Raw genomic sequence first — 12,390 nt, forward strand, 5'->3', positions numbered from 1 at the left:
AGCTAACTTTACACTGGCAAGCGCGATACGGGGTCATGAACCCCCCCCCCCCCCCCATATCGCGCTCGCCATCCATGTGAATTCCCAGGAATATTAGGCATTTTCATGGCAGAACAGCCTCACATCACTTTGGTGACTGCGACTTTGTTATTTACTTATTTGACCGTTCCGACAATATCACTTTATGACAGAGTTTGACCTTGTCTACATCGCCTTCAGAGAGCCATTTACTAACTATGGCTGTAGTAATAAAGAGGCAACCACCTGTATTTGAAACAACAATCAGCTCACTGCTCTCACAGACATGCAGATGTCTTACTCAGACCTCGTTCAGACGAACGTAATTTTCACGCGGCTAGCAGCCACGCAAAACGTGCTTCTATACGGAACCAATAGTTTCCTATAAAAGCATTTACATGAAAGAATGTTAGGCGTGCAAAACTGCGTGCACCTAACAAACATAGGACATGCATGTGAAAACTCGCATGTCGGCTCCGAGGTGCAGGAAAGATTGAACATGCCCTATCTACGCACGAGTTTCCATTGACTCCTATTGGAGCCTTGAAAGCACGCACCTCGCACCTCTGATCGTGTGAACGGGCTACTTCAGTAGCTTGAAGCAGCCCGTTCACGCGATTTTTGCTCACGTGACACGCGGACATTTTGCGCGGCCATTGATGCGTGAAAATTACATCCCACATGTGGGACTGTCCTGCAGAAACCGGGACAGTTGGGAGGCATGCACACAGCCTTGTGAAACGACTCTGGGTGGGTACTGCGCTGGAATGGGGCACCCAGTGAGTATAAAAAGAAGCTCTCCGAATTACCCATTCCCTAACATTTGAGCCCCATAACATAGTTATAACATATGATGACAGAGGCCCTTTAAAGACTACGGACAGCTTCGCTGCCATTTATTTTTACACAAAAGCGTTTTTTCTATTGAATGATGTTACATTTTTTAACTATTTATCCTCTGCACTTAGGATAAACAGAGTACCTAGAAGATGTGAGGAGACTTATAAGGGCATCCATGCTCCCCTGGGAAAACCTATACCCTTCCCAACTCACATCTATAGACCTTTCAATAGGCAAGCCAGGAACCTGCTGCAGACTGATGAGGGGTAAAAACCCTGAAACAGCCGTCTGTGGATGGTTATCTTCTTATGGTATTCCCAGTCATTGTTACAAGGCTTGTTAAAAGGTCTGAAATTTACTTGCAGGAATACTGGCTTCCAATAGGTGGCGCTGTAGAGGCATTGTTTATCTTCCCATTTGAATAGAATTTCAACACAGTTCTTTTGCCAAAAGTACTGTTGCAGTCAGTCAAGTTGTATTGGAAGATCTCACCAAGATTGACGTTCTAAGAACCAGGTGGTGTATTAGAAACAGGTGTGTAACCCCCTAGTAACCAGCCATATAAGGTTTTTTAACCCCTTTCCGCCAGAGGACATAAATGTACATCCTGGCAGAGGGGTACTTAACGCAACACGACGTACACTTACGTCCTGTGGATAGCGTCAGATCAGAAGAGATCCCGTGCTATTTGGCAGCGGGAGTCGGCTGTCACCGATAGCTGGCCTCCTGCTGTAACAGCGGGAATGCATCGGAGCTGTTAACCCCTTCCCTGCCACGATCTATGTAAATCGCAGCATGTAAAGGGTTCACAGAGGGAGCGTGTTCTCTCTATAACGTAAGCAGACTCTCGCGATGAAATCGGGGAGAGCCTGATGGGTTGCCATGGCAACAGGACGCCAGATACAGGCGTCCTGCATTGTCAGTGCCTATGATCACGATAACAAGCGATACAGAAGTCCTGCAATGCCTTATCATAGCGCTCATAGGTGTGATTGTACAAGACCCCTACATGGACATAAAAAGTGTTAACAAAAAAGATAAATATAATGTAAAAAAAAGTGTTAAAAACCCCTTTTTTTTCTTTTTCACAAATAAGCATACCATTTTTTGTTTTTAAAATAAAATCCCACAGATTTAGTATCATCATATCCGTAACGACGTGTACAATAAATTGAACACGCTTTTTATCCTGCACGGCAAAAAAACGTAAAGAAACGCAAAAAAAAACTGAGCCAAAATCCTTATTTTTTTCATTTTGCCTCCTAAAAAAAACACAATAAGGCTTTAGTCAGACGGGCGATTTTTCGTGCGATTTGCGGATCGCATGACGGATGCGCATCCGCAAATCGCGTGACCGATGCCCAAAAATCGCCCGAAAATCTGCTCCTTGCCGCGTTTCATTAGAAACGGGCCGGAGCTGTCCAGCGCATTGCATTCAATGGAGCTGGCAATACAGCCGGCTCCATTGAAAGCAATGCGCTGCGGGCGAGCGCTGGATGAATTGTCGGTAAGGGCTTAAATATATAAGCCCTTCCCTGCAATTCATCCAGAAATAAAAAAATAAAAAATATATATATACTTACCTTGTCTCGGCAGCCGGAGTACAGCGTGGCCGGCCTGCAGTGGGTGTGAAGGGGGTGTGACTCAAAGCTGCCCCTGATTGGCTCAGCCTGAGCCAATCAGAGGCAGGTCTCACTCACACCCATTCATGAATTCATGAATGGCTGTGAGTGAGACCTGCCTCTGATTGGCTCAGCGCTGAGCCAATCAGGGGGCAGGTCTGACTCACACCCCCTTCACACCCACTGCAGGCCAGGCGCGCTGTACTCCGGCAAATCGCGCGAAAAATCGCCCGTCTGACTAAGGCCTAAAAGTGATCCAAAAAGCCGTATGTACCCCAAAATGATACCAATAAAAACTACAGCTCGTCCCACAAAAAAGGAACCCTCACAGAGCTCCATCCACAGAAAAATAAAAAAGTTATAGAACTTTGAATGCAGCGATATAGAAAAAAAAAATAATTAAAAAAAAAAAATTTTTTTTGGGTGGAAAAGTGGAAAAACCTTAAAAAAAAATATAAGCATTGGTATCGTTGTAATCGTACTGACCGGCAGAAAAATGTAGTGTGCCATTTGTGTTGCGTGATTAACACTGTTAAAAAAACAACCCAAAATCTAGCATTGATGCGTTTTCTCTCCTTGCGATCATAATAAAATTAATAAAATTTTTACGATATAGTCTTATGTACCCAAAAATGGCACCAATAAAAACTACAGTTCACCACACAAAAAACAAACCCTTATACGTCCGCGTCGATGGACAAAAAAAATTATGGCTTTTGAAAAATGGAGATGAAAATCTGCCAAAAATAGTTGCGCCCTTAAACCTAAAATAGGCCATGTCCTTAAGGGGTTAATAGTTACTAAGGGGCATTAGGTTAAGTCTCATGTCTGTAAGAGCCAAAGATAGGCAGAAGAAAAATAGCACCTTCACTAATTAATCACTGCACTCTATCTAGCCAGGCAGGGGCTGTGTAATACGTCAAAATATGTCAAATGTGCTGGTTGTTAATTAATCACTACAGAAGTCACTTATTACTTCAGAAGGGTCGGTGATCCAGGGATTATTCTGATTGCAAAATAGGAGTTGGGAAGGAATTTTTTCCCATAAAATCAGGAAAATTGGATTCTATCTCATGTAGAGATGAGTGAGCACGCTCGGTAAAGGCAGATACTCGAGCGAGCATCGCTCTTCTTGAGTATCTGCCTACTCGTCTGAGCAAATGCAGGGGGTCGGCGGGGGAGAGCAGGGGGAAGCAGGAAGGAAACTGAGAAAGATCTCTCTTCCCCCCCCCCCCCCGCATTTGCTTGGACTAGTAGGCAGATACTCGAGAGGAGCGATGCTCGCTCGAGTATCTGCCTTAACCGAGCGTGCTCGCTCATCTCTAATCTCATGGGGGTTTTTTGCCTTTCTCTGGCTCAACATTGTGGGGTAATAGGCTAAACTAAATGAACATGTCTTTTTTTTTAGCCTTACACACTGTTGCTATGATAATAGTGCCAACTCTGTGCCTCCACTCAGAGGCGTAACTTGAAGCTTCTGGGCCCCAATGCAAAATCTGTAAGAGGACCCCAACTATAATGCTTTATTCATACTACTATGCTTACTATATGGAGAAGCTAGGCCTTATGGGCCCCCTAAGGCTTCTGGGCCCGGGTGCAACCACATTCCCTGCATCCTCTATAGTTACGCCCATGCCTCCACTTGATAGCTTCTCCTCTGCATGGCCCTACTTCACTGTGCCTTTCTATATGGCCACACTTAATGGTGTCCAGTTTTTGTGACCCAACTTAATAGTAGCTCCTCTGTGTGGCCCCTGTTACCTTAGAACACTAAGGCACAGCAATGAAATCTTCTTCCTTCCTCACACACGAGGGCTGGACAACATGGCTCTATGACATGTGTTGGAGAGCGGGGGAAGGAGTTGGATTTTCTATGTATAGAGCCGCGTTGTGGAAGAAGGCTTCACTGCTGTGCTTGAATGTAATTAAGAAGGGCACTATCTAAATGAGCTGATTCTTGAATGCTGAGGGGTGATCAAATAACTATGTATAAATACATGAGGGGACAATACAAGGATCTCTCCCATGATCTGTTTATACCCAGGACTGCAACGGTAACAAGATGGCATCTGCTACGTCTAGAAGAAAGTAGGTTTCATCGCTAACACAGAAAAGGGTTCTTTACTGTAGGAGCAGTGAGACTGTGGAGCTCTCTGCCTGAGGATGTGGTGATAGCAAAATCCATAGAGGAGTTTAAGAGGGAACTAGATGTCTTTCTAGAGGGAAAGGATATTACAGGATATAAATTTTAGGTGATCAGCGGGTTGTTGATCAGGGTACACAGACAGGTGGGAACTACTAGAGGTTGATCCAGGGATTAGTCTGACTGCCATTAGGGAGTCGGGAAGGAATTTTTCCCCCAAAAGGGCTAATTGGCTTCTGCCTCTTGGGTTTTTTTGCCTTCCTCTGGATCAACAAGGAGGTTAAACAGGCTGAACTAGATGGACATTGTCTACATTCGGCCTTACAAACTATGCTACTATGTTACTCTTCAGACTACAGCGGTCCCTGGGATTGGAGTAGCACTGTCATTATCCACAAAAAGAAATACTATGATTATTATCTGCTTAGCAAAATGATATGATAGCTAAGTGTTAATGGCATGAGTTACCCATGGGTTTGTAAAAAATATTTCAACTGCCTCACTACATATATTATGTCTATGAAATGAACTGACAGTGTGGTCACCAATGCAGTAAGACATTAAAGGGTTTTCTTGTGAAGACCACCCCTTTTTGGATTAAAGCCAGCCTAGTTATTACTTTTTTGCTACAGGTTTGGCTTTGGAACCTTCTGGCAATAAGTTACTATTGCTGAGGTGAAGCTTTGTCAGCCATATATTTTCCTGGTAGTATAACATGATGGATACTGGCATGGATATCAAACTCCTGAAAGAAGCAATGCAAACCTGAAAAACATGGAGGGAGCTCACCTTCAGGATTGCTAAAGGTCATTAATAACTAAACGGCTAACAACAACATTAAATGATGGGCGTGCAAGTGAAGAATCGACCAAATAATGCACGACCGGCTGGTTGGGTCTGCCGGGGCTGATAAAAAGAAGGCCTCACAACAGGGAAATGAGGAGTACATACACAGCACCAGGATGCAAAGTACTATAAATGGATCTAGATAAATTGGGTGTTTGGGTAGAAAAATGGCAAATGAGGTTTAACACTGATGAATGTAAGGTTCTGCACCTGGGTAGGGAAATATATGTTACCATTACACACTAAATGGAAAAGTCCTGGGCTAAACTGACATGGAAAAGGACTTGGGGATTTTATTTAACTATAATCTTAAGTGGAGCCATCAGTGTCAGGCAGCTGCTGCCAAGGCTATTATGATCATGGGGTGCATAAAAAGAGGTCATGGGGCACATGACGAGAACATTGTTCTTCCTCTTTGCAAGTCACTGGTCAGACCACACATGGAATATTATGTACAGTTTTGGGCACCAGTACTCAAGAAAGACATATCAGAGCTTGAGTGGGTACAAAGACAGGTAACTAAGTTAGTAAATGGAATGGATGGACTACAATACCCAAAGGGGCTATCAAAATTAGGGTTATTTAGTTTAGAAAAAAGATGGCGTAGGGCGACCTAATAACATTGTAGAAATATATCAGGGGTCAATACAGAGAACTCCCCCATCATCTATTTATAGCCATGACTGTGACTGTAACAAGGGGGCGCCCTCTACGTCTAGAGGAAAGAAGGTTTCTACCCAACATAGAAGGGGGTTCTTTACTGTAAGAGCAGTGAGACTATGGAACTCTCTGCCTGAGGACGTGGTGATGGCAAATTTGAAAAAAGAGTACAACAGGGGCCTAGACATCCTATTTGAGCATTACAATATTGCATGTTATAGGCACTGATTACTTCAGAAGGGTTGGGAAGCCTGGGATTATTCTGATTGTCAGATTGGAGTGAAGAAGGAATTTTTTTACCTTAAAATGAGGAAAATTGGCTTGTACCTCATGCTTTTTTTTTTTACTTGATCTGGATCAACATGGGGGGATAATAAACTGGACTTAATGTACATATGTCTTCAGCTTTATACACTGTTACTATTTTACTATGTGAAGCAGCTCTAAAAAGACCACCGGTTTGAGACTTCCACCCCTATATCTGATAAGGTTTCCTTGATAGATTTTCACTTCCATTGTATCCTATGTATTCTGGCCATGGTATTTAAATGCATCACCTTTCTAAAGATCATTGGCTTGTATTTTTATTACATTAGGCTAGTTTCATATGAATATATTATGGCAAACAGAATTAGGCTTCGAGGCTCAAATAAAAATAATGATATGTAGTACTTTGAATTTAAACTTTTTTTTTAAGGTAATTATAATGTCATGAATTTATGCTAATATATATGTATTGTATTGTAATACTTTGATTGCTCTTACTGGAAAGTGAACACTATAAAAATGTGCAAGTTGTTTATTTTAGACCAGAACAGAGAAATTTACAAAACTCTTCAAGGGAAGGTCACTGCCATTAAATGTGCATAAAACACTCTATATAAAATAGTATGATATATACATTTACATTCTATATATAACCCAACAGCAGTGCTCACAGTCATGGTCAGTAATGCTTCTCAAAAGGACACCATCCTGAGAATTAAACAACATATAAATATATGCATATTAGTCCATTTATATTGTAAGTACCAGGGAAAGTACTCTGTCCCACTCTTACATATCTAGCAAATATCAAAGGTTTTGTACCAATATCCTTTCTCTAAATTGGCAGTGACCGAGAGCTGGGCTGGCTAAGTTATTGATATGAGCTGAACAGCCAGCACCCTGAGAAGATGCCATGGCCATACCATGTGACCTAGTGGGCCAGAAGTGAAGGTTAAAACACTGCTAGGCCAGTCAGTGTTTGACCTCCTTGGACAACCCCTTTAAGGCTGCATTCACATAGAAATATTTAATGTTACGTGAGATATATACTGGGCGACATTCATTATTAATCGTTCACCATATGAATGGTGTGCTGGGTTAGGCTTAGCATTTTGTTTTCAAAGACTTTCTAATTAGAAAATGGCTGGAAGTTTTAGTCATTCATATGTGCCAGAAAATGTGGTGCAACGGTTTTATAAATCTGAGGTTCAACTCTAACACCATTCCTTTCAATCTATTCATTTAAAAAATGGCATAAATAACAAGTGGGCATCCTCTAAGTCTAGAGGATAGAAGGTTTCTACACCAACGTAGAAGAGGGTTCTTTACTGTAAGAGCAGTGAGACTATGGAACTCTCTGCCTGAGGATGTGGTGATGGCAAATTTGAAAAATTTACAAAGCGTTACAATTAGAGATGAGCGAGTGTACTCGCTAAGGGCAAATACTCGAGCGAGTATTGCCTTTTGCGATTACCTGCCCGCTCGTCTCAAAAGATTCGGGTGCCGGCGGAGGGCGGGGAGCGCGGGGGAGAGCGGGGAGGAACGGGGGAGAGATCTCTCTCTCCCCCTTGCTCCCTCCTGCTCACTCCCGCTGGCACCCGAATTTTTTGAGACGAGCGGGCAGGTACTTGCAAAAGGCAATACTTGCTTGAGTATTTGCCCTTAGCGAGTACGCTCGTTCATCTCTAGTTACAATACTACATGTTATAGTCACTGATATCTTAATGGTTGGTGATCCAGGGAATATTCTGATTGTCAGATTGGAGTGAGGAAGGATTTTTTTCCCTTAAAATGAGGAAAACTGGCTTCTACCTCATGTTTTTTTTTTACTTGCTCTGGATCAACATTGGAGGGTAATAAGCTGAACCTGATGTACATATGTCTTCAGCCTTATACACTGTTGCTATTTTACTATCTGAAACAGCTCTAAAAAGACCACCGGTTTGAGACTTTCACCCCTATATCTAATCAGGTTTCCTTGATAGATTTTCACTTCCATTGTGTCCTATGTATTTTGGCCATGGTTTTTGAAAGCTTCACCTTTCTAAAAGATCATTGGCTTGTATTTTTATTACATTAGGCCAGCTTCATATGAATATATTATGGCAAACAGAATTAGTCTTCGAAACTCAAATAAAAATAATGATATGTAGTACTTTCATTTTACCTTTTTTTAAGATAATTATAGTGTGATTACTTTATGCTAATAAATATGTATTGTATTGTAATCCTTCGATTGCTCTTACTGAAAAGGGAACGTTATAAAAATGTGCAAGTTGTTTATTTTAGACCAGAACAGAAAAATTTACAAAACTTTTCAAAGCAAGGCCACTGCCATTAAATGTGCATAAAACACTCTACATAGCATAATACAATATATACATTTACATTCTATATATAACCCAACAGCAGGGCTCCCAGTCATGGTCAGTAATGCTTCCCAAGAGGACAGCATCCTGAGAATTAAAGTGAACACTATAAAAATGTAAATTGCAGGGTTTATACAGATACTATGCAACTGACAAAACATTTAGTTTACCTTTAGAGATGAGCGAGTATACCCGCTAAGGCACATTACTCGAGCGAGTAGTGCCTTAGCCGAATATCTCCCCGCTCGTCTCTAAAGATTCGGGGGTCGGCGCCGGTGACAGGTGAGTTGCGGCAGGGAGCGGGCGGGAGAGAGGGAGAGGAAGATCTCCCCTCTGTTCCTCCCCGCTCTCCCCCGCCACTCCCCGCCGGCCCCCGAATCTTTAGAGACGAGCGGGGAGATATTCGGCTAAGGCACTACTCGATCGAGTAATGTGCCTTAGCGAGTATACTCGCTCATCTCTATTTACCTTTTTATCCCTCTGATACAAAGTAACCGTATCTGGACTATTGGATATTTTAGTTTACATTTCAACAGTGCAAAGCCTAAAACAGGAGAAAGCCTAGACAGAGTAATACATTGTAATGTCATGCATTTTCCAAAATGTTTTTGACAGAAACGTGTATTCTTTTTACTTAAAACTTGACATGTGCTGAATAGTATGCAGCATTGGTCAGACTTTACTTTAAAAGCAAATAATACAATGCTAAGAAATGTCATTTAAGGGTTTTTTTTCATTTGGAGTTTGCCTAAAGCAGGTTGACATATAAAATCTATTTTCTACTTTTATTTAATTGACTTGCTCTTTGTAAGAAATAATATATGATGGCCATAGAAAGGACAGCTAGAAGGAATTTTTAACAATATCAGTACAAAAATAGAAAGAAATCTTTTTGCTCTAGATTTTATTTTCTAAGATGTTTAATGTACAAATTAAATTATGTTTCTGAATGTAATTTGAACAATATGTATCAGTACATCTGTCTCAGCAATGTTCTTACCATAATTTAAAGAGACTGAAGTACAGTCATTAGATGCATTACTTCAAAGATGTTGTCAGGTGGATCACAAATCCGAAATATCAGAAGAATATTCAGTACAAATGTGCAGTTTTTTTTCCTGCCAGATTATACACCTTAAAGGGGTATTCCCAAAATCACATTGGGGGCTCAGTGTGTTCTGTATCCAAAATCGTTAATCTTTGCAAATACAGTGATTTTTTTTTAAATTGCACCAGTCCTGGATTCTCACCACCCTAAATATCCATTACCACTTTCGCTTTACCACTGATTTTTCCTGGATATGGCCTCCAGGAAATTCTCCGTGCTGGTCAAGCATGCTCAGTACAATCTGCTTTTACTCCTATGTAATTGCTTTGTCTTAACCTTTAACATACAAGGGGAGCATTGGAAGAGCAGGCTGTATCTCTGCTCTCTCTCCCCTGCATTCAGTAAGCATAGCTCAGCTCCCTCTTTCCATGAAAATGTAACTCTTTCATGTGAGCACAGGAAAAGGGAGTAGGTCCAGTGTAGGATAAAAACTCTTTCTTGAAAAATCCAGACAGACATAGAGAAACAAGAAGCACGTGCCATCTGACATGTTTCAAACAAGCCTGTTGCCCTTAATCATAGACACAAAGGCACATGTGAGTAACACTAAAATCACAGTAGACAGCCAATGAGGTGCTTGAAACAAAAACACATGACACCAGAAGCAAGATACAATAACAAGGAAACAGAATAAAAATAACTAATAGTGCAGTAAAAAATGAAGTCAGCGGTTCATAACATGCAGTTCATAGGTTTGCAAAATATGCATCCAAAATGGGTAGTTAATTTGTAGGGGGAAAAAATCTTCTTTATGAACCGAAAAGTAATAGGATGAAACAGTTGATACATCATTTTCTTCTAGCAATATCAGATATATATCTTCTTATTGTTAGGTTTGCTACCAGTGTCTGCGGCCCTCATACTGTTCCAGGCAGACTCGGGAGTCACTCTCCTCCTTCTGTATAAATGTACTTGTTTCTTCTACTTTTTATCAGCACTGCACTAGTTAACCCTGCTCAGTGTTCACAGAACAGCTGCAGCTTAAATGGCAATCACCCTCCTAGTTAAGGGAGCTGGGAATCCTCCATCTTTGCCTCAGTATTGATGTGTGTTTGTCCATTTCCTTCAAATCTGCGCATCGTTCCTGTCTCTGTTGTAAGTCAGTCCTGTTCTGCATTCTGTGTGCCCTATGCTCAGTACTTTGTCCCTGTGTCCTGTCAGGAATAGATAGCCCTGAGGGTCCAGCCCAAAGCCGTTCTTATCAGAATGCCTACCCTGCTTTTAGGCAGAGATATTCCCATCATCCTGATTTGCTAAGGGCAAGATTCCCCATCTGAGATTGCCTTGCAGACTTACTTCTGACCTCTAGGGTCAGCTGCCAGCCACACTAGATCTTGTCCAAAAGCCAGGCTGGTTGGTTAGCACAATGGGTCCACTTCTGCTATCCGTAACACTTATCCTTGTTTTTAGACTACAGACAGTACACCCAACATATTGCACTTGACAGAATAGACATGTGATGAGATAAACCACAAAAGTAGTATTGCAGTTTATATATTAAGCTATGGGGAAGGTTTTTTCATGACACATGACACAATTTTTTTTGTATTATGAACAATTGAGCAACAAATACATCTATTGTGTAGAACTTTCACAAAGCCTGAAGAGCAAGGCCAAGGGGATGGCTCAATTCCATGGTTGATAATCATACTTCGTGTTAGGGTGTGCTGCTGGGATTTGTTGTTCTACATGGGTTTCCAGCAGTGCAGCCCCACAGGTGGGGGTTGATTGAGCTGGCTGGGTGGGTGTGGATTTCTCCAGCCAACCAATCACCACCAGTCTGCTGTTCATATATACCAGCTCCTCTGCTGTGGCTGCTGGGCTTTCCTTTGTTTGTTCAGTGTGTTCAGTGTGAACTGTGTCATGTTCTTATGTATCGGTGCATGTGCTGGCTATGTGGTGTAAACAGTTCTGTTCAGGGTGCATTTGTGTTGTGTTGTATGCAGATCCCGGGCGTGTTGGTATGAGCTGTGTTTAGTCCTGATGTGTTTTGTTTGTCATCTAGGTCTAGGTAGGTCTCTAGATTCCAGCGCAGTGGCCGTCCTTGTTGAGATGATTGCCACACATGCCGGCAGGTTTCATGTGGAAGTTGTCTTGTTAGAGTAGGGACTTGCGAGATAACAAGGACCCTTGAAGTGGGCCTGTGGGCTTAAGTATCTTGGCCAAAATATGAACCAATATCTTGCATCGTATCTATTTACATCTGTTTATGTGTGCCAGTATGCTTGGTCGTGTTTTGGCATTTGTCAGCCCATGTGTTATGTCTGTCTATGAGTTATGTCCATTATTTCTGAGTCCCGTGGAGTTTCGCCAGTTCATGAGTATGAAGGACTTAACACTAGGTGATAATAAATGTCACAAGATTCCTGTCAGCACGAAATTAGGAAGATATTTCTTCCTAGTCTGACAGATAGAGAAATATTCCACACTATATGGGGTTGAAAAAAACATCATGCCCCTCCCATTATTACATAGGTGTGGTTTAACTCTTAACAAGTCAGTACAATTTTTTACAGC

This window comes from Eleutherodactylus coqui, chromosome 10 (assembly GCF_035609145.1).
Source record: "Eleutherodactylus coqui strain aEleCoq1 chromosome 10, aEleCoq1.hap1, whole genome shotgun sequence".
In the NCBI taxonomy this organism is placed as follows: Eukaryota; Metazoa; Chordata; class Amphibia; order Anura; family Eleutherodactylidae; genus Eleutherodactylus; species Eleutherodactylus coqui.